The sequence below is a fragment of the Entelurus aequoreus genome, linkage group LG06 (genome assembly GCF_033978785.1).
Source record: "Entelurus aequoreus isolate RoL-2023_Sb linkage group LG06, RoL_Eaeq_v1.1, whole genome shotgun sequence".
NCBI classification, from domain to species: Eukaryota; Metazoa; Chordata; class Actinopteri; order Syngnathiformes; family Syngnathidae; genus Entelurus; species Entelurus aequoreus.
In genome coordinates this window covers 6,159,043-6,185,199 of record NC_084736.1, presented here as the reverse complement: position 1 = coordinate 6,185,199, position 26,157 = coordinate 6,159,043, and the positions used below count along the sequence as shown (strand labels likewise).

At 36.8% G+C, this 26,157-nt stretch overlaps 1 protein-coding gene and 1 long non-coding RNA gene across 3 annotated transcripts in view; both read left to right on the top strand.

Annotated features, from left to right (window-relative positions):
- Window positions 1-26,157, top strand: part of LOC133651782 (protein shisa-8) — a 648,746-nt gene that overhangs the window by 104,556 nt on the left and 518,033 nt on the right. The window lies entirely within an intron of this gene.
- The window catches only part of LOC133651784 (uncharacterized), a 59,263-nt gene continuing 49,043 nt past the window's right edge, over window positions 15,938-26,157 (top strand). The window contains exons 1-2 of the long non-coding RNA XR_009826489.1: window positions 15,938-16,002; window positions 20,648-20,736. This is a non-coding gene — a long non-coding RNA (uncharacterized LOC133651784). The remainder of the gene's footprint in view (window positions 16,003-20,647; window positions 20,737-26,157) is intronic.

Genomic DNA, 26,157 nt, shown 5'->3' with positions numbered 1-26,157 from the left:
ACACAATATATACATTATATATCAATATAGATCAATACAGTCTGCAGGGATACAGTCCGTAAACACACATGATTGTATTTATTTAAGAAAAAAAAATAAAAAATTTTTTTTGCTTCCTTCTGCGCCCGATTGGTACCGGGCCGCACAAGAAATTTAATTTTTTTTTTTTTTTTTTTAATGAAATCAACATAAAAAACACAATATATACATTATATATCAATATAGATCAATACAGTCTGCAGGGATACAGTCCGTAAGCACACATGATTGTATTTTTTTTTTTTTTTTAAATAAAAAAATTTTTTTTGCTTCCTTCTGCGCCCGATTGGTACCGGGCTGCACAAGAATTTTTTTTTTTTTTCTTTTTTTTTTTTAATGAAATCAACATAAAAAACACAATATATACATTATATATCAATATAGATCAATACAGTCTGCAGGGATACAGTCCGTAAGCACACATGATTGTATTTATTTAATAAAAAAATAAAAAAAATTTTTTTTGCTTCCTTCTGCGCCCGATTGGTACCGGGCCGCACAAGAAATTTAAATTTTTTTTTTTTTATTAATTTTTTTTTTTTTTTTTAATGAAATCAACATAAAAAACACAATATATACATTATATATCAATATAGATCAATACAGTCTGCAGGGATACAGTCCGTAAGCACACATGATTGTATTTATTTAAGAAAAAATAAATAAATAATTTTTTGCTTCCTTCTGCGCCCGATTGGTACCGGGCCGCACAAGAAATTTAATTTTTTTAATTTTTTTTAATTTTTTTTTTTTTTTTAATGAAATCAACATAAAAAACACAATATATACATTATATATCAATATATATCAATACAGTCTGCAGGGATACAGTCCGTAAGCACACATGATCGTATTTATTTAAGAAAAAGAAAAAAAAAGAACAATTTTTTTTTGTCCCCCCCCCCCCCCCACCGGTCCGTGGGACACATTTTCAAGCGTTGACCGGTCCGCAGCTACAAAAAGGTTGGGGACCACTGCTTTACGGTAATCCAATCGGAGAGAGATTGCGTAACCGCGATCTCTGTACGCCACGCAGTCAGGTGCACGTCGACTAACTGACGGAGGAGATGCACTTTGAAGATGCTTGTTGATGCAATTAAACCCCCTGCCTGAGCAAGACGCTTAACATAAAAAAGGAGGACCGCCGACCGGGTTCCCTCGGGCCGCGTGCAGCAAAACATACGAAAACAAACTCCAGAGCAAAAATATAAACTGAATACTTCAATACATATACCAGCAACCCAAAAATGTTGAAAGAGCCAAATTGGACCAAAAATACCCCAAAAAATATGTCTGGAGCCGCAAAAAAATTAAAAGCCTCACCCAAAACCAGTGATATAAGTCTTATAATGAAGGCAACACATGATGTAAGTGTCTATATTAGCCTACTATCAAAATGACTTTAAAAGTCTTATATAAGTATTAAAATTAAGTCAACACATGATGTAAAAAAGTGTCTGTATTAGCTATATTAGCCTACTATCAAAATGACTTTAAAAGTCTTATATAAGTGTTATAATGAAGGCAACACATGATGTAAATGTCTATATTAGCTATATTAGCCTACTATCAAAATGACTTTAAAAGTCTTATATACGTGTTATAATGAAGACAACACATGATGTAAGTGTCTATATTAGCTATATTAGCCTACTATCAAAATTACTTTAAAAGTCTTATATAAGTGTTATAATGAAGGCAACACATGATGTAAGTGTCTATATTAGCCTACTATCAAAATGACTTTAAAAGTCTTATATAAGTGTTATAATGAAGGCAACACATGATGTAAGTGTCTATATTAGCTATATTAGCCTACTATCAAAATGACTTTAAAAGTCTTATATAAGTGTTATAATGAAGCCAACACATGATGTAAGTGTCTATATTAGCTATATTAGCCTACTATCAAAATGACTTTAAAAGTCTTATATAAATGTTATAATGAAGACAACAAATGATGAAAGTGTCTATATTAGCGATATTAGCCTACTATCAAAATGACTTTAAAAGTCTTATATAAGTGTTATAATGAAGACAACACATGATGTAAGTGTCTATATTAGCTATATTAGCCTACTATCAAAATGACTTTAAAAGTCTTATATAAATGTTATAATGAAGACAACAAATGATGAAAGTGTCTATATTAGCGATATTAGCCTACTATCAAAATGACTTTAAAAGTCTTATATAAGTGTTATAATGAAGACAACACATGATGTAAGTGTCTATATTAGCTATATTAGCCTACTATCAAAATGACTATGTGTCACAAGCTGACACAAATCTTCGTTGACAGAAATGTTGAAATGTAATATTTATTCTACACATTTTTACAACATTGGAAAACATTAATAAAACGCAGGGTTCTCATGGGGTGAGATAACTTCTGGAAATTACTGGCTTTTAATGGCCAAAGGTATAGATGTGTGTTCAAGTTAAAGGAAATGGCGGGCTGTCTTCTTCTAATGGATTTATAACAATCTTTACAAGGCTTACATTTGCTGTGGTCTGGAACAAGATGGCACACAAACAACTATGAGAAATGCAGCCAATATTACATATGGATAATATGTCATGAGACATGCGAATATAAATTAAATACACAGAGGACATGAGTAAAGGAAATTGAATGAGCTCAAATATACCTACAAACGAGGCATGATGATGCAATATGTACATAAAGCTAGCCTAAATAGCATGTTAGCATCAATTAGCTTGCAGTCATGCACTGACAAAATATGCTTGATAAGCACTCCAAAAAGTCAATACCATCAACAAAGTTCACCTTTTGTGCATTCACGCACAGCATAAAACGTTTGGTGGACAAAATGAGACAAAGAAGGAGTGGCACAAAACACGTCTTTCTGGGGCAGCGTCGGAGAAAGTTGTACATGTAAACAAACTACGGTGAGTTCAAGGACCGCCAAAATTAGTAGGACAAAACGGCGCTCGCCAAATACTCTCATCTGGGAATCATGTTTAATATATATGTTTTCCCCCCATCTTTTTCTATTTTCATAAATTTTTTTAAAAAGCGCCAGGGAGCCACTAGGGCGGCGCTAAAGAGCCGCAGGGTGCAGACCCCCGACCTATACATCCAATTTACACAACAAACACGTGGACATCGGCGGCTTTCGGCGCTTTGGCAAACAAATAGCACAGCCCGCTTGGTGAACGCATGAATAATTATGCACTGCAAGGTTTTGGCAAACCGAGCGGAACAACGGGCGAGCGCTCGCCACTTTTAAAATAGTAAATAATTGGACTTTCTCTGCTCCACTGCCCAGGAATAACGAGATGATGAAGAGAAAATATGAGAGAATATTTCACACGACGACCACATGAACAGTGGTAGATACTCGAGCGACCATTAAGATAGTTAGAAAGTCATCCGTCTGTCTTTTCTATTCCGCTCGTCCTTGTTGGGGTCAAAGGTGAGCTGACTTGGGCCGAGAGGCGGGGTACTGCCTGGACGAGTCACCGGCCAATCGCAGGGAAAATACAAATCCAGGTGTGTCATAATGGTTTTCATTGAGGGCCACATCGCAGTTATGGTTGCCCTCAGAGGGCTGCTTTTAACAAGTAATATATATATATATATATATATATATATATATATATATATATATATATATATATATATATATATAAATAAATATATATATGTACATATATATATACATATATATATATATATATACATATATATATATATATACATATATATATATATATATACATATATATACACACATATATGTGTATATATATATATATATATATATATAAATAAATATATATATGTACATATATATATATATATATAAATAAATATATATATATACACATATACGTATATATATATATATATATATATATATATGTACATATATGTGTATATTCTGTATATATACACATATATACATACACACACATATATACACATATATATAAATACATACACACACATATATATATATATACAGCATACACACACACACATATATATATATATATATATATATACACACATATACGTATATATATATATATATATACACACATATACGTATATATATATATATATATATATATATATATATATATATATATATATATATATATATATATATATATATATATATATGTGTATATTCTGTATATATACACATATATACATACACACACATATATACACATATATATAAATACATACACACACATACATATATATTTATACACACACATATATATATATATACAGTATACACACACACACACACACACATATATATATATATATATATATATATATATATATATATATATATATATATATATATATATATATATATATATATATATATATATATATATATATATATATATATATATATATATATATATATATATATAAAAAATGAAATAAATGGAATGGAATGGAGAAACAATACCACTGTTTTTAGCGGTAAATTTCAAGCAACAGAGCTGCCAGGCTGGGTGTTGTTGATAATTGGCTTTCGCGTTGCATAGTAGAGTGTTAACTTGCACTTACAGATGTGGCAACCAGCTGTAGTTACTGAAAGTGGTTTTCTGAAGTGTTCCCGAGCCCATGTGGTGATATCCTTTACACACTGATGTGGCTTTTTGATGCAGTACCGAAGGTTCGTAATATCATCGCTTACGTGCAGTGATTTCTCCAGATTCTCTGAACCTTTTGATGATATTACGGAGCGTAGATGGTGAAATCCCTAAATTCCTTGCAATAGCTGGTTGAGAAATGTTCTTGAACAATTTGCTCAGGCATTTGTTGACAAAATGGTGACCCTCGACCCTTGTTTGTGGATGACTGAGCATTTCATGGAATCTGCTTTTATACCCAATCATGGCACCCACCTGTTCCCAATTAGCCTGTTCACCTGTGGGATGTTCCAAATAAGTCTTTGATGAGCATTCCTCAACTTTATCAGTCTTTTTTTGCCACTCGTGCCAGCTTTTTTGTAACATGTTGCAGGCATCAAATTCCAAATGAGCTAATATTTGCAAAAAATAACACATTTCCAGTTCGAACGTTAAATATCTTGTCTTTGCTGTCTATTCAATTGAATATAAGTTGAAAAGGATTTGTTGTATTCTCTTATTATTTACCATTTACACAACGTGACAACTTCACTGCTTTTGGGGTTTGTATATGCCGAACACTCGGGCAGGCTTTGCTACGCGTCTTAAAATGAAGCTTGGAACTCTACCAGCTATGTGCGGGTCAGTTTCAGACTGTGGGAGGTGTACGTTCATAAAAGCCTGGGTGGACGTCACACCCAATGTTCCTTTAAAGCACCAAAATGTGGACCAACATGAGATGAAGACCGGATGAAACAATTTTGACGGCTGCCAGGGTTTGTTTTGGTTTTGTCCTGCGGGGACGAGTCGAGGGATGTTGGAATAGAAAACGTGTGGCCCCGTGCACACCTGTGTGTGTGATTGTGTGCAGGGGGGGAGAATTAGTCTGACGAGCTGCCAACACTGCCGACTCGCACCAAATTACTCCCGCGGATTTCTTGGAAGCGTCGCTATTTTGTAATCAAATTGTCATTGTGAGCGAGCATGAAAAAAGGAAACAAAAACCGGCGTTCAATTTCTAGACTTGAAAAAATCACGGTTGGTTTTGATTCGCGGGATGCTTTTATTTGGATTGTAGCCCCACTTCCTGTTTCCTCTTTTCGCCTTAAAAAGCAGCCACGACTCAAACATGGCAGATTCTACATGTGGGAGGGATGCTCCAAACTAATCTGTTTGGATCTGGAGGGAACACAAGACTACACACACACACACACACACACACACACACACACACACACACACACACACACACACACACACACACACACACACACACACATGTGTTGCCTACTTTGTGTGGACCCACGTTTGGTTAGTACAGGGGTGGGCAATTAATTTTTACCGGGGGCCGCATGAGCAACCCGAGCACTGCTGGAGGGCCACATCGACAATATTTCAATTAAATGTTGCTCAATATTATTTTTTATATATACCGTAAGATAAATAATAATAATAATATTAATACTTTCATTTAACCTAACTTAACTTTATACCAAAAGCACTGCTTTGGAAATCATTTGTACCCCTTTCAGAGATCACATTTAGTTCCCCTTAAACATCCTCATGTTGCACAATGAAATGTAAGGATAGGATGAAGTGTGCATTCCTGTAACTTTCTCTAGTAACAGCATTCCATGATTAATATCAATAAATAAGCACACGTATGACTGAGGAGTCATAGTGTAACTTTGTGTGGTGTTTGAGTTGTCCGACTTTTTGTGTGGCCATAAACGCACCAGTGGTTTAGTGGTATGCGTGTTGGTGACAGATGACAAGTCCGTTTTTGGCCTGGTTTGTACGGCAGAAAATGACTAGTTTTTCGAGATAGCAGTGTTTTACTCCTGTTTTTCATGTGGTTATGGCCGAATATAAACAGTTTTGCTCAATAAAGTGATCGATATAATTCCTGGCCTCGAAGCATCTCCATAGACGTTACAATAATTGAACGGTGTTCAATTGAACGGTGTTGACGAACACCGTTAGGGCCGCTTGTTGTCACTGTCCCTCAGAGTTGCATTGCAAAATTACACAGAATAAATGTGTTTATTTTGTTTAGAATTCAGATGGGATTTGATTTGGTGCGCGGCATATATTTGCTGTGCGCAGAGGACGCTTGAGCAGTGCGCAATTGCGCAGGCGCGCACCTTAGAGGGAACGTTGCTTGGCAGTCCATGTCTTGTAGAAAACGCGCCATTCGTCATCAACTTTTCTCTTTTTAGCGTCTCGGGTGTAAACCGTGCATCACTTGTCGCTGTGCACCTTCACTCACAGGTTACACACGGACATACGCCCATAAATAACACTTTTCAAAATAAAAGCAGCACAGTTGTATTGCGCGCACGACATAGATGTTTTTTCAACTTTATTTTGTAATTTGTGATTGCAGCCGTTCACATTCACTCACAATCACGCACACACGGAAGTAATACAAATAACGCTTTTCAAAACAAAAGCAGCACCGTTGTATTGCACACACGACATAGATACTTTTTTAAATTTATTTCGTAATTTATGATTGGCCTCACGCGGGCCGGACAGGGACGCACAAAGGGCCGGATGTGGCCCGCGGGCCGCAGAATGCCCAGGTCTGGGTTAGTAGGTTGTGAGGGCCACCCTTTCCACTATAGCTAGAATGATGGAAAAAAAATATATCTAGCACTAGATGGGAGTAGAGAGTTGCAACCTCACTTCAGAATGCAAAACACACAAAGTAAAAAAACAGATTTTACTTCTGTAGTTTTGAGGACCAGGCAAATGTCCTCACAAGTCAAAAGGTCCTTACAGAAAGTGTGGTTTGTCAAGTGTATGTCCACACAAGGATGGTGAGACAAGTGCACACACACACACACACACACACAATATAAATACGACTGTCGCCCCGCTGGGATGCACAAACAAGCACTTAGAAATGTCAATTAGTAATTGCCCTCAGCGACACGCAACAAAAACATGGCTTACAAATGGCGGAGTCATTAGTTGTAAAATAACTGATTTCCAGGAATTGACCGGGGGAGTGTGAAGGGCCACACTGATAATTAGCATATATGTTTTAATTGGGTGGGGGTCATTCAATATAATTGGAAAGTGTGTCCACACTAGTGTTGTCCCGTTACCAATATTTTGGTACCGGTACCAATGTTAGTTCAATACTTTTCGGTACTTTTCTAAATAAAGGGGACCACAAAAAATGGCATTACTGGCTTTATTTTAACAAAAAATCTTAGGGTACATTAAAGGCCTACTGAAATGAAATTTTCTTATTCAAACGGGGATAGCAGATCCATTCTATGTGTCATACTTCATCATTTCGCGATATTGCCATATTTTTGATGAAAGGATTTAGTAGAGAACATCAACGATAAATTTCACAACTTTTGGTCGCTGATAAAAAAAGCCTTGCCTGTACCGGAAGTAGCGTGACGTCACAGGTTGTGGAGCTCCTCACATCTGCACATTGTTTACAATCATGGCCGCCAGCAACGAGAAAGATTCGGACCGAGAAAGCGACGATTTCCCCATTAATTTGAGCGAGGATGAAAGATTCGTGGATGAGGAAAGTGAGAGTGAAGGACTAGAGGGCAGTGGAAGCGATTCAGATAGGGAAGATGCTGTGAGAGGCGGGTGGGACCTGATATTCAGCTGGGAATGACTAAAACAGTAAATAAACACAAGACATGTATATACTCTATTAGCCACAACACAACCAGGCTTACATTTAATATGCCACAAATTACTCCCGCATAACAAACACCTCCCCCCTCCCGTCCATATAACCCGCCAATACAACTCAAACACCCGCACAACACACTCAATCCCACAGCCCAAAGTACCGTTCACCGCCGCAAAGTTCATACAGCACATATATTTCCCCAAAGTTACGTACGTGACATGCACATAGCGGCACGCACGTACGGGTAAGCGATCAAATGTTTGGAAGCCGCAGCTGCGTACTCACGGTAGCGTGTATCCAACTCAAAGTCCTCCTGGTAAGAGTCTCTGTTGTCCCAGTTCTCCACAGGCCAATGGTAAAGCTTGACTGTCATATTTCGGGAATGTAAACAATGAAACACCGGCTACGTGTTTGTGTTGCTGCAGCCGGCCGCTAATACACCGCTTCCCACCTACAGCTTTCTTCTTTGCTGTCTCCATTGCTCATTAAACAAATTGCAAAATATTCACCAACACAGATGTCCAGAATACTGTGGAATTTTGCGATGAAAACAGACGAATTAATAGCTGGCCACAATGCTGTCCCAAAATGTCCGCTACAATCCGTGACGTCACGCGCAAACGTCATCATACCGAGACGTTTTCAGCAGGATATTTCGCGGGAAATTTAAAATTGCACTTTACTAATCTAACCCGGCCGTATTGGCATGTGTTGCAATGTTAAGATTTCATCATTGATGTATAAACTATCAGACTGCGTGGTCGCTAGTAGTGGCTTTCAGTAGGCCTTTAATCATATGTTTATTATTGCAATTTAGTCCTTAAATAAAATAGTGAACATTGTTACGACCGGGTCGCATGGTGCTGCGAGGTTCGTTCTCCCGGGATGCAAACGGACGACTCCGGACAGGACTTGCAGGTAGGAACATGATTTATTCTCGTAAATCATAAAATGAAGACAGGAACAAACCAAACGAAGCGCGCCTACTAACACAAGGAAAGCTAGCGGAATAGCTCACAAGGAAAACACCAAGACGGGACTTAGCGTAAGACACGCACAGGGAACTAGAAAACATTCAAGGTAGCAGTTGCATAAAAGAAAACAAGTAAGCCAGATCGACTGACTGGCAAAGGCAGGCTTAAATACTGTCTCTGATTACAAACAGGTGTGCGTCCCGAACACAAGAGGCAGGTGAAAATAAGTAGCTATGGTAACCAACTCAGAGGTCCACAAACAGGAACTAAAGGAGTCCAAAACTAACAGAAAACACAAGTGACTCAAAAAACTTAAACAGACTATGATCCGGGCAACGGATCATAACAGAACATACTAGACCACTTGTCTTTTAGTAGTAAGTACAGTGTTTCCCATAAACTGCCAAGATACCTGTGGCGGTGGGGGCGTGGATATGGGCGTGGCTATGGGCGTGGTCACCATGACATCATCAAGTAATTTGCATAATTTACTACAATGATATGATTTTCTCTAAAAAGGCTCAAAAAATGTATACTTACTAATTAATAATAAGTTTTGTTTTAAACGTCCGTCCATCCATCCATCCATCCATCTATTTTACAATTTAATTACAACACTTTATGTACATATTTATATACAAATTTGAACAATAAGTTATTCACTGAAATATATTTATTAATTGTGGTTCTTACAAAAAATATATCTTATAAAATATAAAAGCTAAAATGTCTCTTAAAGCTCTGCCCCTTTAATTAGTGCATACTAAATAATTTAACTTTAGCCTACTACTACAACCCTATTATTTACCAGCAACATAAAGTGAAACAGAGGCAGAGGTGTCCTGCCACAGTCAGTAACAAATAAACAGAAAACAGTAGTGGTCAAATACAAATAAGGCAACAAGAGAAGTATCCTACACTTCTCTTTTGTAAAGTAAATCTGAACAGCCTATATGGGCATCTACATCAACTATATGATTTGCCTGAGAAGCTGGACAGGCCAAAAAAATATATATATTTAAAAAAATAAAAAATAAAAAATCTATTTGTGGCGGACGTAATTCTTTCGTGGCGGGCCGCCACAAATAAATGAATGTGTGGGAAACACTGCAGTAAACAAACAAAGGCTCCTAATTAGTCTGCTGACATATGCAGTAACATGTTGTGTCATTTATCATTCTATTTTGTCAAAATTATTACGGACAAGTGGTAGAAAATGAATTATTAATCCACTTGTTCATTTACTGTTATTATCTGCTTATTTTCTGTTTCAACATGTTCTATCTACACTTCTGTTAAAATGTAATAATCACTTATTATTCTCTTGTTTGATACTTTACATTAGTTTTGGATGATGCCATGAATTTAGGTATCAATCCGATACCAAGTAGTTACAGGATCATACATTGGTGTTACATTTTAACAGAAGTGTAGATGGAACATGTTAAAAGAGAAAATAAGCAGATATTAACAGTAAATGAACAAGTACCGGTAGATTAATATTCAATTGTTACAGCTTGTCCTTAATAATGTGTACAAAATAATAGGTGTATAAATGACACAATATGTTACTGCATATGTCAGCAGACTAATTAGGAGTCTTTGTTTGTTTACTTACTACTAAAAGACAAGATGTCTAGTATGTTCACTATTTTATTTAAGGACTAAATTGCAATAATAAACATATGTTTAATGTACCCTAAGATGTTTTTGTTAAAATAAAGCCAATAATGAAATGTTTTTGTGGTCCCCTTTATTTAGAAAAGTATCAAAAAGTATCGAAATACATTTTGGTACCGGTATGGGGACAACTCTAGTACACACCAACACGGAGTCCAGGATTCTTCAGGGAAAAGCCTGCATTTATCTACTTACCAAAACTATTGTCATCTCAATGTTTTACTTGATTATTTACTTGCATACAATGTACAATAATACATTCAAAACAGAAGTTTTGTTTGCACTTTTGTGATCTGATTGATTTGTATCACTATTTAACGATAATTGGCATATTTATTGATTTATTGGAGTTTATTCATTTGCATGCAATGTGCACTGCTACATTTTTATTTACAGATGTATTTAATTCAAGCAGAGGTATTGCCTCCCAGAGGAAGCTCTTAATACAGTTCACTGAAAATGATTGCATAAAAAGCACAAAATATATCTGGTCCAAAAATAACAGCATACAAATTAGAATTCTGCTGAGACTAAGAGCAGTGAATGCAGTGTTTTTTCAAACTACTAGTTTTTGATCAAATAAAAGCAACACTTGTTTTGAATAACCTCTGTCATGTGTATTCATTGGTTTCTTTAAAAAGTAAGGGGAAAAAATCTGAAAAAAATCTGAAAAAAATCGTTAAAAATCTGAAAAATATCGTAAATCGGATTTTTTGTGAAAAAACTGAAGATCTTATTTTTAGGCCTTCGTCATTGGTATCGTTCTTGAGGAGGAGGCAGTTTTGTGTATCGGCTTGGAAAATAAATATTGTGCATTCCTAGTGGCTGCTATATGCAAATACTGAATGTGTTCCTGGCCAACGGGGTAGTCATGATTGAGTCCTTTAAACTCTGTCTCGCATCAAGTGACTTAGTAACCGGGGCAAAACCTGTATTCTGTCCATATCTATTGTATTTTTCGGACTATAAGGCGCACTTAAAATCATTTAATTTTCTCAAAAATCGACGGTGCGCCTTATAACCCGGTGCGCCTAATGTACGGAATAATTCTGGTTGTGCTTACCGACCTCGAAGTTATGTTATTTGGTACATGGTGTAATGACAAGTGTGACCAGTCAAACATAAGAGATACGTGTAGACTGCAATATGACGCTAGTAAACAACGCCGAAACTTTAAATGTTCCGTTGAAAATAAAAAACAAACACGGCAACTCGAAAATCTGTCAACATATTTTAGTATGACAAAACTTTGTGTTTCAATGAGTTCCCGGCGAGAGGACAAACGCTGTCTTTGATCCTACCAAGAAGGCGGCTTGTAAAACTCCACTGTGCAGGATGGGAAGCAACATGAAGGTGCTCTGTTTCTTTGATGTATTGTAATCCACAGAAAGATTTTGTCTTGACCCGAGAACTACAAAGCGGAGAGGAAGCAGGACCAGACTCCCCTCCAGGCGACCTTTTCTTTGAACTGTTTTACTCAAAGGCGATGGCTGTTTACGACCCCCCTCCCTTAGAAACAGCTGTTGCCATGTAATCAGGGAAAGTCCAAATAAAGGCGTACAATCTTTCGTCAGAGCGTGGGACGACACTGTGCAAGAGTACAGTGACTACGCGTTTCTCCTCAATTGAGCCAAATTGAATTCTGTCTCTGTTTAATTCCTTGCTTCTTGTCTTGTTTAATAGATGTCATCAGTGTCTGAACCTGACAATGACTTTGAAGCCGCACCGCTTGATGGATTGTCGGCCCATTAGGGCAACCGTAGTCAGGGATAAAAGTATTACTATGGTGTGTGTATACGGACCGCAAAATGGCACCTATTAGCAGACATTTTATCGGGCGTTTTTTTTCACAATATTATGCAAAACCAACTTGTCTTACCTTCTGGTACCTGCTGATGTGTATTTGAGAGAAATTTGCGCACCTCCGCCATTGTAGTCCATGCCGACAACGTAGTCGATAAGCTTCTTCTTTGTCTCTATCTTCTGATTCATCCTCCGCTGCTGCCATTTCTCATATAAAGTAGTGTAAAGTTCTTACTTATATCTGTCAGTAAACTTGCCATGAAAGCGCTAAAACATACCGGTGCAGTGAGTTTATATTATTCACCCAAGGAACTTTAGTTATTAGAGAGTTCCGGTTCATTTCCGGTGTTGTTGTTGTTTACGGATGAGGAGATGCTGCTCCGTTATTGTTCAGAATAAAGTCTGAATGTCATTAAAACAGTTAGCTCCATCTTGTGACACTTCTTCCACTCCCGTCCTTGCACGCTACACCGCTACAACAAAGATGACGGGGAGAAGACGCTGTCGAAGTGGAGGCACGTAAATTCTAACCAAATGACTATGCATTTTTGGTTAGAAATACAATTTAAAAGCAAACATTTATAAAAGGAGAAAAATGCCAATACATACTTACAATTAATTAACTCTTTCCCGGACACTCAAAGCACTTTACAGTGAGAACTAAATAGTGATCAAATAAGTGTTTATCCCGAATATTAGTCTTGGTATTTTACGAGGCTAATAAGGGGTTGCTAAGTAACAACCTTTCTTCAAATCCATCATTTATCTCCGCACTGATTCACTTTGACTTTTTATTTATTTCATGTTTCATTAGCCTTTCATGTGTGGCTCACTAGGCTGGAAAATATTCATATTAATTAATGACCTTGGTACAACCATTCAAACCTTAGTTATACAAGCTTTTTTTTAATATATATTTATAAATAGATACTTTTCCCAGAGGCAAGCTGCATCACAGAAGCATGTTTGGAGCTTAAAAAGAAAATCAATAAAAGCAATCAATAAGGGGGAAAAAAATTGCATTTGAGGTGCATTTGCATGTGCGGTGTTTTGGATTAATTTATGGAATAATCATAAGCTACTTTGTGCAGAGTTGATGTTTAATTAATGCCGAGAGATGCATTTTATTTATTTATATAGATATATTATTGAAACCAGACAGTGTGCTACAATAACTCACATTATTTGAGCGGGACCATGTCGGCTGCAGCCCCACGGCGCTCTAATACTAAACTCCACATGAACAACACTGCACGTCACCATGGAAACTACAGTCAGCTGGGATGAAGATGCATTGCCAAAGGAGCAGGAAAGTGAAAATGCAAAGTACATATATATATATACACACACACACATATTTATATATATATATATATATATATATATATATTTATATATATATATATATATATATATATATATATATATATATATATATATATATATATATATATATATATATATATATATATATATATATATATATATATATATATATATATATATATATATATATATACACACTACCGTTCAAAAGTTTGGGGTCACCCAAACAATTTTGTGGAATAGCCTTCATTTCTAAGAACAAGAATAGACTGTCGAGTTTCAGATGAAAGTTCTCTTTTTCTGGCCATTTAAGCGTTTAATTGACCCCACAAATGTGATGCTCCAGAAACTCAATCTGCTCAAAGGAAGGTCAGTTTTGTAGCTTCTGTAACGAGCTAAACTGTTTTCAGATGTGTGAACATGATTGCACAAGGGTTTTATAATCATCAATTAGCCTTCTGAGCCAATGAGCAAACGCATTGTACCATTAGAACACTGGAGTGATAGTTGCTGGAAATGGGCCTCTATACACCTATGTAGATACTGCACCAAAAACCAGACATTTGCAGCTAGAATAGTCATTTACCACATTAGCAATGTATAGAGTGTATTTCTTTAAAGTTAAGACTAGTTTAAAGTTATCTTCATTGAAAAGTACAGTGCTTTTCCTTCAAAAATAAGGACATTTCAATGTGACCCCAAACTTTTGAACGGTAGTGTATATATATATGTATATACACATATATATATATATATATGTGTATATATATATATATGTATATATATATATATATACATATTAGGGCTGCAACTAACGATTAATTTGATAATCGATTAATCTGTTGATTATTACTTCGATTGATCGATTAATAATCGGATAAAAGAGAAACTACATTTCTATCCTTTCCAGTATTTTATTGAAAAAAAAACAGCATACTGTCACCATACTTATTTTGATTATTGTTTCTCAGCTGTTTGTACATGTTGCAGTTTATAAATAAAGGTTTATATATATATATATATATATATATATATATATATATATATATATATATATATGTGTGTGTGTGTGTATATACGTTTATATATACATATACTTTTATATACATATATATATACACGTATATATACATATATATAGCTTATTACTGTACATTGAAAAAAACTATTACTGTTTTTTACTTTAAAATTCTGTTGACTGAGCTGCCAGTTTTTGACTGTAAAATCTACAGTTGTTTTTTTAAACAGCGTATTACCGTAAATGGAAATACAGTACATCAGTTTTTACGGTAGTAGCTAAGTTGCCAGAATAAAAAAATAACTTGTACTGTTTTCAAATGTTGTAAAAAAAAATACAAAAAAACACTATATTTTACAGTAAAATTTTGTAAATGTAAAGTTTTTACTGTGAAATAAACAGTCTACTTAAAACAATTTATATAATTAATAATTAAATGCAGAGGCTAATTCATACAAAGGGCCACATAGCGATAGCATGGGCTAGCATGCAGTTGGCAGCCACGATATAACAGTATTAATATCATGGAAAACAAGTCTAACCTACCCCTAAAGTGGATGTTTCTGCTTCCTGGCTGCTGGCAATGTGTACATTTGTCATGATGACGACTTTTCATCACATCTTCACCTTCGGCCGCCATGCTTCCTTCAATCAGCAGGTGTCGTCATCAACAAGGCATTCATTTCCCCTCAGCGACCGATGGGGGCAAAAGTGGCGCACTGCATGAAAAAAATCAGCGAAGAAGAAGAAGAAGACTTTTTGCATCGACCAATCACATGAGCTCCGGGGAGCGAGGGGCGTGGTCATCCCTGCTACGAGCAACTGTTTCTAAACTCGCTGCCAGCGAAGAAGAAAATGTCCTCGGGGTAAAATACTTTTTTTTGTTACCGTACCAGAATATGTTGAAGCGTGTGTCGCACTTGGCTTCACTGAGAGAGAGACGAAGAAAGGCCGGTGAAATTCTGTATATTTGTAATATTTTGTATCCCGCGCGTGGGGGCGGAGCTCTGTGCCTCGTTCAGACAGCGGCAGCACTTCCGCGTTCTTCGCGACGTCAACGATACAAAAATGTGGATTATTATACATAAATTATATAATAACACCAATATAATGGAAACAAACCCTACAGAGTAGACTCGATTCCATGTTTTAAAAAAAAAAACGAAACAAAAAAAAACACGTATATTATGCCAGAAAAGGTGTCCCACGTAATTACTATATTTCTGTGCTGCCATTAAATGTGTCCCCCCTCTATTTTTCTCAATTGATGTAATAACTTCATGGGTTTTATTCTGTAGATACTTAGCATCATCAACAACAAAACTTGTGAATTTGAACTCATTTTATTAATGACAAAAAAAGTTAGTAGAAGATACGTAATATTTCAGCATATTTCTGTGCTGCCATTAAATGTGTCCCCTCTCTATTTTCCTCAATTGATGTACTAGCATCATGTGTTTTATTCTGTAGATACTTAGCATCATCAACAACAAAACTTGTGAATTTGGACTCATTTTATTAATGACAAAAAAAGTTAGTAGGGGATACATAATATTTCATCATATTTCTGTGCTGCCATTAAATGTGTCCCCCCACCCCCTCCTCTATTTTCCTCAATTGATGTACTAGCATCATGTGTTTTATTCTGTAGATACTTAGCATCATCAACAACAAAACTTGTGATTTTGTACTCATTTTATTAATGACAAAAAAAAGTTAGTAGAAGATACATAATATTTTAGCATACGGTATTTCTGTGCTGCCATTAAATGTGTCTCCCCACCCCCTCCTCTATTTTCGTCAATTGATGTACTAGCATCATTTGTTTTATTCTGTAGATACTTAGCATCATCAACAACAAAACTTGTGAATTTGGACTCCCGTTATTAATGACAAAAAAAAGTTAGTATGGGTTACATTATTTCAGCATATTTCTGTGCTGCCATTAAATGTGTCCCCCCTCTATTTTCCTCAATTGATGTACTAGCATCATGTGTTTTATTCGGTAGATACTTAGCATCATCAACAAGAAAACTTGTGAATTTGGACTCATTTTATTAATGACAAAAAAAGTTAGTATGGGATACATATTTCAGCATATTTCTGTGCTGCCATTAAATGTGTCCCCCCACCCTCTCCTCTATTTTCGTCAATTGATGTACTAACATCATGTGTTTTATTTTGTAGATACTTAGCATCATCAACAACAAAACTTGTGAATTTGAACTCATTTTATTAATGACCAAAAAAAAGTTAGTAGAAGATACATAATATTTCAGCATAATTCTGTGCTGCCATTAAATGTGTCCCCCCTTCTATTTTTCTCAATTGATGTACTAACTTCCTGTGTTTTATTATGTCAATACTTAGCATCATCAACAACAAAACTTGTGAATTTGGACTCATTTTATTAATGACAAAAAAAGTTAGTATGGGATACATAATATTTCAGCATATTTCTGTGCTGCCATTAAATGTGTCCCCCCACCCCCTCCTCTATTTTCGTCAATTGATGTACTAACATTATGTGTTTTATTCTGTAGATACTTAGCATCATCAACAACAAAACTTGTGAATTTGGACTGATTTTATTAATGACAAAAAAAGTTAGTAGGAGATTCATAATATTTCAGCATATTTCTGTGCTGCCTTTAAATGTGTCCCCCCTCTATTTTCCTCAATTGATGTACTAACATCATGTGTTTCATTCTGTAGATACTTAGCATCATCAACAACAAAACTTGTGAATTTGGACTCATTTTATTAATGATAAAAAAAAGTTAGTATGGGATACATAATATTTCAGCATATTTCTGTGCTGCCATTAAATGTGTCCCCACCTCTATTTTCCTCAATTGATGTACTAACTTCATGTGTTTTATTATGTAGATACTTAGCATCATCAACAACAAAACTTGTGAATTTGGACTCATTTTATCAATGACAAAAAAAGTTAGTAGGGGATACATAATATTTCTGTGCCGCCATTAAATGTGTCCCCCCACCCCCTCCTCTATTTTCGTCAATTGATGTACTAGCATCATGTGTTTTATTCTGTAGATACTTAGCATCATCAACAACAAAACTTGTGAATTTGGACTCATTTTATTAATGACCAAAAAAAGTTAGTAGAAGATACATAATATTTCAGCATATTTCTGTGCTGCCATTAAATGTGTCCCCCCCTTCTATTTTCCTCATTGACGTACTAACATCATGTGTTTTATTATGTAGATACTTAGCATCAAAGTCAAAATAATTGCCCAGGCCCTGCTCTAACCCCTAGGCCACTGAGTATGATGGTTGGAACTGGTGGGAATAGTTGGTTGACGTTTATTTCGGACATGTATGCAGTTTTAACATTGTCTCGATACCAATATTTTGGTACTGGTACCAAAATGTATTTCGATACTTTTCTAAATAAAGGGGACCACAAAAAAAATTGCATTATTGGCTTTATTTTAACAAAAAAAATCTTAGGGTACATGAAACATATGTTTATTATTGCAATTTAGTCCTTAAATAAAATAGTGAACATACTAGACAACTTGTCTTTTAGTAGTAAGTAAACAAACAAAGACTCCTAATTAGTCTGCTGACATATGCAGTAACATATTGTGTCATTTATCTACCTATTATTTTGTACACATTATTAAGGACAAGTGATAGAAAATTAATTATTAATCTACCTGTTCATTTACTGTTAATATCTTTCTCTTTTAACATGTTCTATCTACAATTCTGTTAAAATGTAATAATCACTTATTCTTCTCTTGTTTGGATACTTTACATTAGTTTTGGATGATAACACAAATTTGGTTGTCGATCCGATACCAAGTAGTTACAGGATCATACATTGGTCATATTCAAAGTCCTCAAGTGTCCAGGGACGTATTTCCTGACTTTATAAACATAATATGAATTTTTTTTAAAGGAAAAAATATTTAGTGATGCTACAAAAATATTGATTGATTGATTGATTGATTGAAACTTGTATTAGTAGATTGCACAGTGAAGTACATATTCTGTACAATTGACCACTAAATGGTAACACTCGAATAAGTTTTTCAACTTGTTTAAGTCGGGGTCCACGATAATCAATTCATGGTACATCGATGTAATCATAGTAGTATCGACTAGATACACTCCTGTACTTGGTATCATTACAGTGGATGTCAGGTGTAGATCCACCCATGGCGTTTGTTTACATTTTGACGCCGGTGAGCTATTGTATCCTCCTACGGTGTGTAGTGAAGCATGTTTAGCTACTCCTCGTCCTCCAGTGATAATATTATTGTAAGAAACTTACTTCATTTGTCGCCATGGCGGCGAGGATTAGTGATTTAGAAGTAGCTAAAACACTGCCAACTGCGGATGGATGTTCGCCATGTCTTAAAGCAGCTCTTCCTGAGGGTGTTTCAGTGTTATAACTTCACCTTTATCTTTACTTTTTAAGCCAAAATGCGTCCGTTCTCCATTTTCTGTCTACACACTGTGTCTGCTTGTAAGTACTCTGTGTGCGCGCTGCCGAACATGCTCCTCTGCTCGTTAAACCAGCAATGTCACGACGTGACGACGATGGAGGGGTAGGGGAGTGTGGGACCGATACTTTTTAGAGGCGGTATAGTACCGAATATGATTCATTAGTATCGCAGTATCGCTGAATTGTGGCCCCCATGTTCAATTGGCACCGCTGTTTTAGTGCGTATTTATTCTGTATTATTACTAAATGTATTATTGTCTGAATGTGTCATCCTGGTCCACCTGGTTTTACTTCACATTATGTGGGGCTTGAAATGAAGCATCAATAAAACCTGCAGTGTAAAACACATCAATGGAGGAGACTGATACCACCCAACTATACGTTTTCCTGTACAAATGTGTGTGTGTGTGTGTGTGTGTGTGTTTCTACCCTTCTTGAGACATTAACAAGGAAAAGTAGCTTCCATATGAGGAGGTGTGAACAAGTGATGACATAAATCATGGTCCCAATACAGGAAAAACCATTGCATCTAATAGAGAGCCAAATACTAGAGTCTGTGAACATTGCTCCAAAGTCAGGATTTTTTTTGTTAATTTAAAGTGCATACAAATGTAAACATTGACAGGTGCAAAGGCAGCAATATATTATAAAACAAGACGGCAGCTAAATAAGGACTTCCCCATTCATCCCCGAAAAAAAACCCGCCAGGTGAACAGCTGATTTTACGACTTCCGGTGCTGACGTAAGACGACCATGTCTTAAAGCACCTCTTCCTGAGGGTGTTTCAGTGTTATAACTTCACCTTTATCTTTACTTTTTAAGCCAAAATGCGTCCGTTCTCCCTTTTCTGTCTACACACTGTGTCTGCTTGTAAGTACTCTGTGTGTGTGCGCTGCCGAACATGCTCCTCTGCCCGTAAAACCAGCAATGTCATGATGAGATGGCGCGCCGTCATGCCCGTTCGAAAATAATTAAATATATTGGGAACCCCATCCGTCCATCCATTTTCTACCGCTTGTCTCTTTCAGGGTCGGGCGGTGGGGTGCTGGAGCCTATCCCAGCTGCATTCGGGCGGTAGGCGAGGTACACTCTGGACAAGTTGCCACCTCTTCACAAGGTCAACACAGATACGGTACTTTTCAAACAGTAAAGTACCTTTTTTGATTAATTAGTACCGTGATAATATACTAGTATACCGTAAAACCTTACGGCATGCACACATAGGGGGGGTGTACCAGTACTTTTTAGAGGTGGTATAGTATCGAATATGATTCATTAGTATCGCGGTACTATACTATTATCAGTATACCGTACAACAGGGGTCACCAACCTTTTTGAAACCAAGCGCTACTTCTTGGGTAGTGATAAATGCGAAGGGCTACCAGTTTGATACACACTTAAATAAATTCCAGAAATAGCCAATTTGCTCAAGTTACCTTTAACTCTATGTTATTATTAATAATTAATGATATTTACACTTAATTGAACGGTTTAAAAGAGGAGAAAACACGAAAAAAATGACAATTAAATTTGGAAACATAGTTTATCTTCAATTTCGACTCTTCAAAATTCAAAATTCAACCGAAAAAAAGAAGAGAAAAACTAGCTAATTTGAATCTTTTGGAAAAAATTTAAAAAAGAATTTATGGAACATCATTAGAAATTTTTCCTGATTAAGATTAATTTTAGAATTTTGATGACATGTTTTAAATAGGTTAAAATCCAATCTACACTTTGTTAGAATATATAACAAATTGGACCAAGCTATATTTCTAACAAAGACAAATCATTATTTCTTCTAGATTTTCCAGAACCAAAATTTTAAAAGAAATTCAAAAGACTTTGAAATAAGATTTACATTTGATTCTACAGATTTTCTAGATTTGCCAGAATAATTTTTTAAAATTTTAATCATAATAAGTTTGAAGAAATATTTCACAAATATTCTTTGTTGAAAAAACAGAAGGTAAAATGAAACATTAAATTAAAATGTATTTATTATTCTTTACAATAAAAAAAATAAATTTACTTGAACATTGATTTAAATTGTCAGGAAAGAAGAGGAAGGAATTTAAAAGGTAAAAAGGTATATGTGTTTAAAAATCCTAAAATCATTTTTAAGGTTGTATTTTTTCTCTAAAATTGTCTTTCTGAAAGTTATAAGAAGCAAAGTAAAAAAATTAATGAATTTATTTAAACAAGTGAAGACCAAGTCTTTAAAATATTTTCTTGGATTTTCCAATTCTATTTGAGTTTTGTCTCTCTTAGAATTAAAAATGTTGAGCAAAGCGAGACCAGCTTGCTAGTAAATAAATACAATTCAAAAAATAGAGGCAGCACACTGGTAAGTGCTGCTATTTGAGCTATTTTTAGAACAGGCCAGCGGGCTACTCATCTGGTCCTTACGGGCTACCTGGTGCCCGCGGGCACCGCGTTGGTGACCCCTGCCGTACAACCACAGTACAATGTTAAAAAACCAACATAGCAGTAGTCTAAGTTCACTTTGACGAAGTGGCAAAACACAAATCAACATTTTCCTGCATCGTAAGAGCCATTTCTTCCTTTGGGAGGAGGATGACTTGAGATACATTCTGCTTCCGTGCAGTGATTATCCGTGCAAAACGTGTAAACAAATATACAACAACAGGGAAGTGTAGTGAGAAAAATAGGATAGTCTGCCATTGCGTTCATACTGCTCGCTATTTAAGCTGCAAACTGAACTCTAGTAAATGTTGCACTCTTCTAAAATGGGGGTACGGAATGGCTAATGTGTGGGGATATGTTGGTCAATTTGTGCCAGCGAGCCAAACGGGCGATGACGAACTACACCGCAAACAGCAGCTGACAGCCACGTCCCGGCCACAATTAAATATTAAAACGTAAACATCAGCAGATTAGGGCGGGAGGTGTTGACATATTTCATGCCCCTATGTGGCTGAGCATGCAGCAACACTGCAGCGTTGGTCACAGCCAGCTGGTGTTCGTGCGATGAAGACGCCAACATAAAAAGAAGATGAATCTGACACCTCCCAACATTTTATTTCAGCATCCGGTGTAAGTGTCAACGTGCGCCGTGTGCATTTTGACTTAAGGAATACGCTGGGGGAGCAGTGAGGAGACAGCTTTATAGGTGGTTGTAATGCAGAAACATCATGATTATAAAGAATATGTGTGCAAGTCATATCTTTATATTATAGTCACCTCGTTTTATGTTTCACCAGTTGTTTTTTTACTCTTGTACAGGAGCGGAAGGGGACTTACGATGATTCTAATATACATTTAAAGGCCTACTGAAAGCCACTACTAGCGACCACGCAGTCTTATAGTTTATATATCAATGATGAAATCTTAACATTGCAACACATGCCAATACGGCCGGGTTAACTTATGAATTGCAATTTTAAATTTCCCGCCACACTTCCGGTTAAAAACGTTTTATTATGCTGATGTATGCGTGTGACGTCACGAGGACAAGGGAAGTATTCGGAGCCCGTAGAAAAAGCTCTGTTTTCATTTCATAATTCCACAGTATTCTGGACATCTGTGTTGGTGAATCTTTTGCAATTTGTTTAATGAAGAATGGAGGCTGCAAAGAAGAACGTTGCGGGTGGGATCGGTGTATTAGCGGCTGGCTGCAGCAACACAACAAGGACTACTTACTTGGATAGCAGACGCCTAGCCGATGCTAGCCGCCAAACCCACGGATGAAGTCCTTCGTCGCGCCGTCGATCGCTGGAACGCAGGTGAGCACGGGTGTTGATGAGCAGATGAGGGCTGGCTGGCGTAGGTGGAGCGCTAATGTTTTTATCATAGCTCTGTGAGGTCCGGTTGCTAAGTTAGCCTTAGCGTCGTTAGCAACAGCATTGTTAAGCTTTACCAGGCTGAGAATTATTAACCGTGTAGTTACATGTCCATGGTTTAATAATATTGTTGATCTTCTGTCTATCCTTCCAGTCAGGGGTTTATGTATTTTGTTTCTATCTGCATTTGAGAACGATGCTAGCACGTTAGCTCAGTAGCTAAGTGTGTCACCGATGTATTGTCGTGGAGATAAAAGTCACTGTGAATGTCCATTTCGCGTTCTCGACTCTCATTTTCAAGAGGATATAGTATCCGAGGTGGTTTAAAATACAAATCCGTGATCCACGGAAAAAGGAGAGAGTGTGGAATCCAATGAGCCAGCTTGTACCTAAGTTACGGTCAGAGCGAAAAAAGATACGTCCTGCACTGCCTCTCTAGTTCTTCACTCTAACGTTCCTCATTCACGAATCTCTCATCCTCGCTCAAATTAATGGGGTAATCGTCGCTTTGTCGCTCCGAATCTCTCTCGCTCCATTGTAAACAAAGGAAAATTGTGAGGAATACTAGCTCCTGTGACGTCACGCTACTTCCGGTACAGGAAAGGCTTTTTTATCAGCGAGCAAAAGTTGCGAACTTTATCGTCGATTTTCTCTACTAAATCCTTTCAGCAAAAATATGGCAATATCGCGAAATGATCAAGTATGACACATAGAATGGATCTGCTATTCCTGTTTAAATAAAAAAAATCATTTCAGGAGGCCTTTAAGCAAGGGCTTGACAACTGCAGTTTTCAGAGATACTGGTCACACTTATCATTTCACCATGTACCAAATAAAATAGGTTTGAGGTCGGTAAGCACAACCAAAATTATTACTTACATTAGGTGCACTATCTTTAAAGGCCTACTGAAATGAATTTTTTTTATTTAAACGGGGATAGCAGATCTATTCTATGTGTCATACTTGATCATTTCGCGATATTGCCATATTTTTGCTGAAAGGATTTAGTATAGAACAACGACGATAAAGATCGCAACTTTTGGTATCTGATAAAAAAAAGGCTTGCCCCTACCGGAAGTAGCGTGACGTAGTCAATTGAACATATACGCAAAGTTCCCTATTGTTTACAGTGATGGCCGCCAGAAGTGAGAGAGATTCGGACCGAGAAAGCGACGATTTCCCCATTAATTTGAGCGAGGATGAAAGATTTGTAAATGAGGAAAGTGCAAGTGAAGGACTAGTGGGGAGTTGAAGCTATTCAGATAGGGAAGATGCTGTGAGAGCCGGGGGTGACCTGATATTCAGCTGGGAATGACTACAACAGTAAATAAACACAAGACATATATATACTCTATTAGCCACAACACAACCAGGCTTATATTTAATATGCCACAAATTAATCCCACATAACAAACACCTAGGTGTTTCTTATGCTAGCTCCTAGCTACTAGCTACTAGCTTGAGCTAGTTATAGCTCGAGCGGGTTATATGGACGGGATCCCGTATATATAACCCGCCAATACAATTCAAACACCTGCACAACCCACACACTCACTCAGCCCAAACAACCGTTCACCTAACCCAAGGTTCATAAAGCTTATATATTTAATCAAAGTTACGTACATGACACGCACGTACTGGCAAGCAATCAAATGTTTGGAAGCGCGCGGGTGGGACCTGATATCCAGCTGGGAATGACTACAACAGTAAATAAACACAAGACATATATATACTCTATTATCCACAACACAACCAGGCTTATATTTAATATGCCACAAATGAATCCTAATGCTAGCTCCTAGCTCCTAGCTACTAGCTCAAGCTAGTTATAGCAAGCGATCAAATGTTTGGAAGCGCAGCTGTGTACTCACGGTATCGCAACTGTGTATCCAAATCAAAGTCCTCCTGGTTAGAGTCTCTGTTGTCCGAGTTCTTCGATCTTGACTGCATCTTTCGGGAATGTAAACAAAGAAGCGCCGGCTGTGTACGTGTTGCTGCTGACTTCCCTCGCAAAATAGACACTTCGCACAGACAACTTTCTTCTTTGCTTGCTCAGCTTCTTTCTCCATAATGCAATGAACATGATTGGAACAGATTCACCAACACAGATGTCCAGAATACTGTGGAATAATGACATGAAAACAGAGCTATTTCGTATTGACTTCAATGGTGTCCGAATACTTCCGTTTCAATGATTGACGTCACGCGCATACGTCATCCTCAGAGGCGTTTCGAACCGGAAGTTTAGCGGGAAATTTAAAATGTCACTTTATAAGTTAACCCGGCCGTATTGGCATGTGTTGCAATGTTAAGATTTCATCATTGATATATAAACTATCAGACTGCGTGGTCAGTAGTAGTGGCTTTCAGTAGGCCTTTAATTATTCATGAAACAGATGTTTTTTGTTAACATGTTGGTTGAATAAAAATACAACCATGTTTTAAAAAGTTAAAAGTACTAATGATAGTCACACACACACACACTAGGTGTGGCGAAATTATTCTCTGCCTTTGACCCATCACCCTTGATCACCCCCTGGGAGGTGAAGGGAGCAGTGAGCAGCAGCGGTGGCCGCGCCCGGGAATCAATTTTGGTGATTTAACCCCCAATTCCAACCCTGGCAGTCACACGTGGGGCGGTATAGCTCGGTTGGTAGAGTGGCCGTGCCAGCAACTTGAGGGTTCCAGGTTCGATCCCCGCTTCCGCCATCCTAGTCACTGCCGTCGTGTCCTTGGGC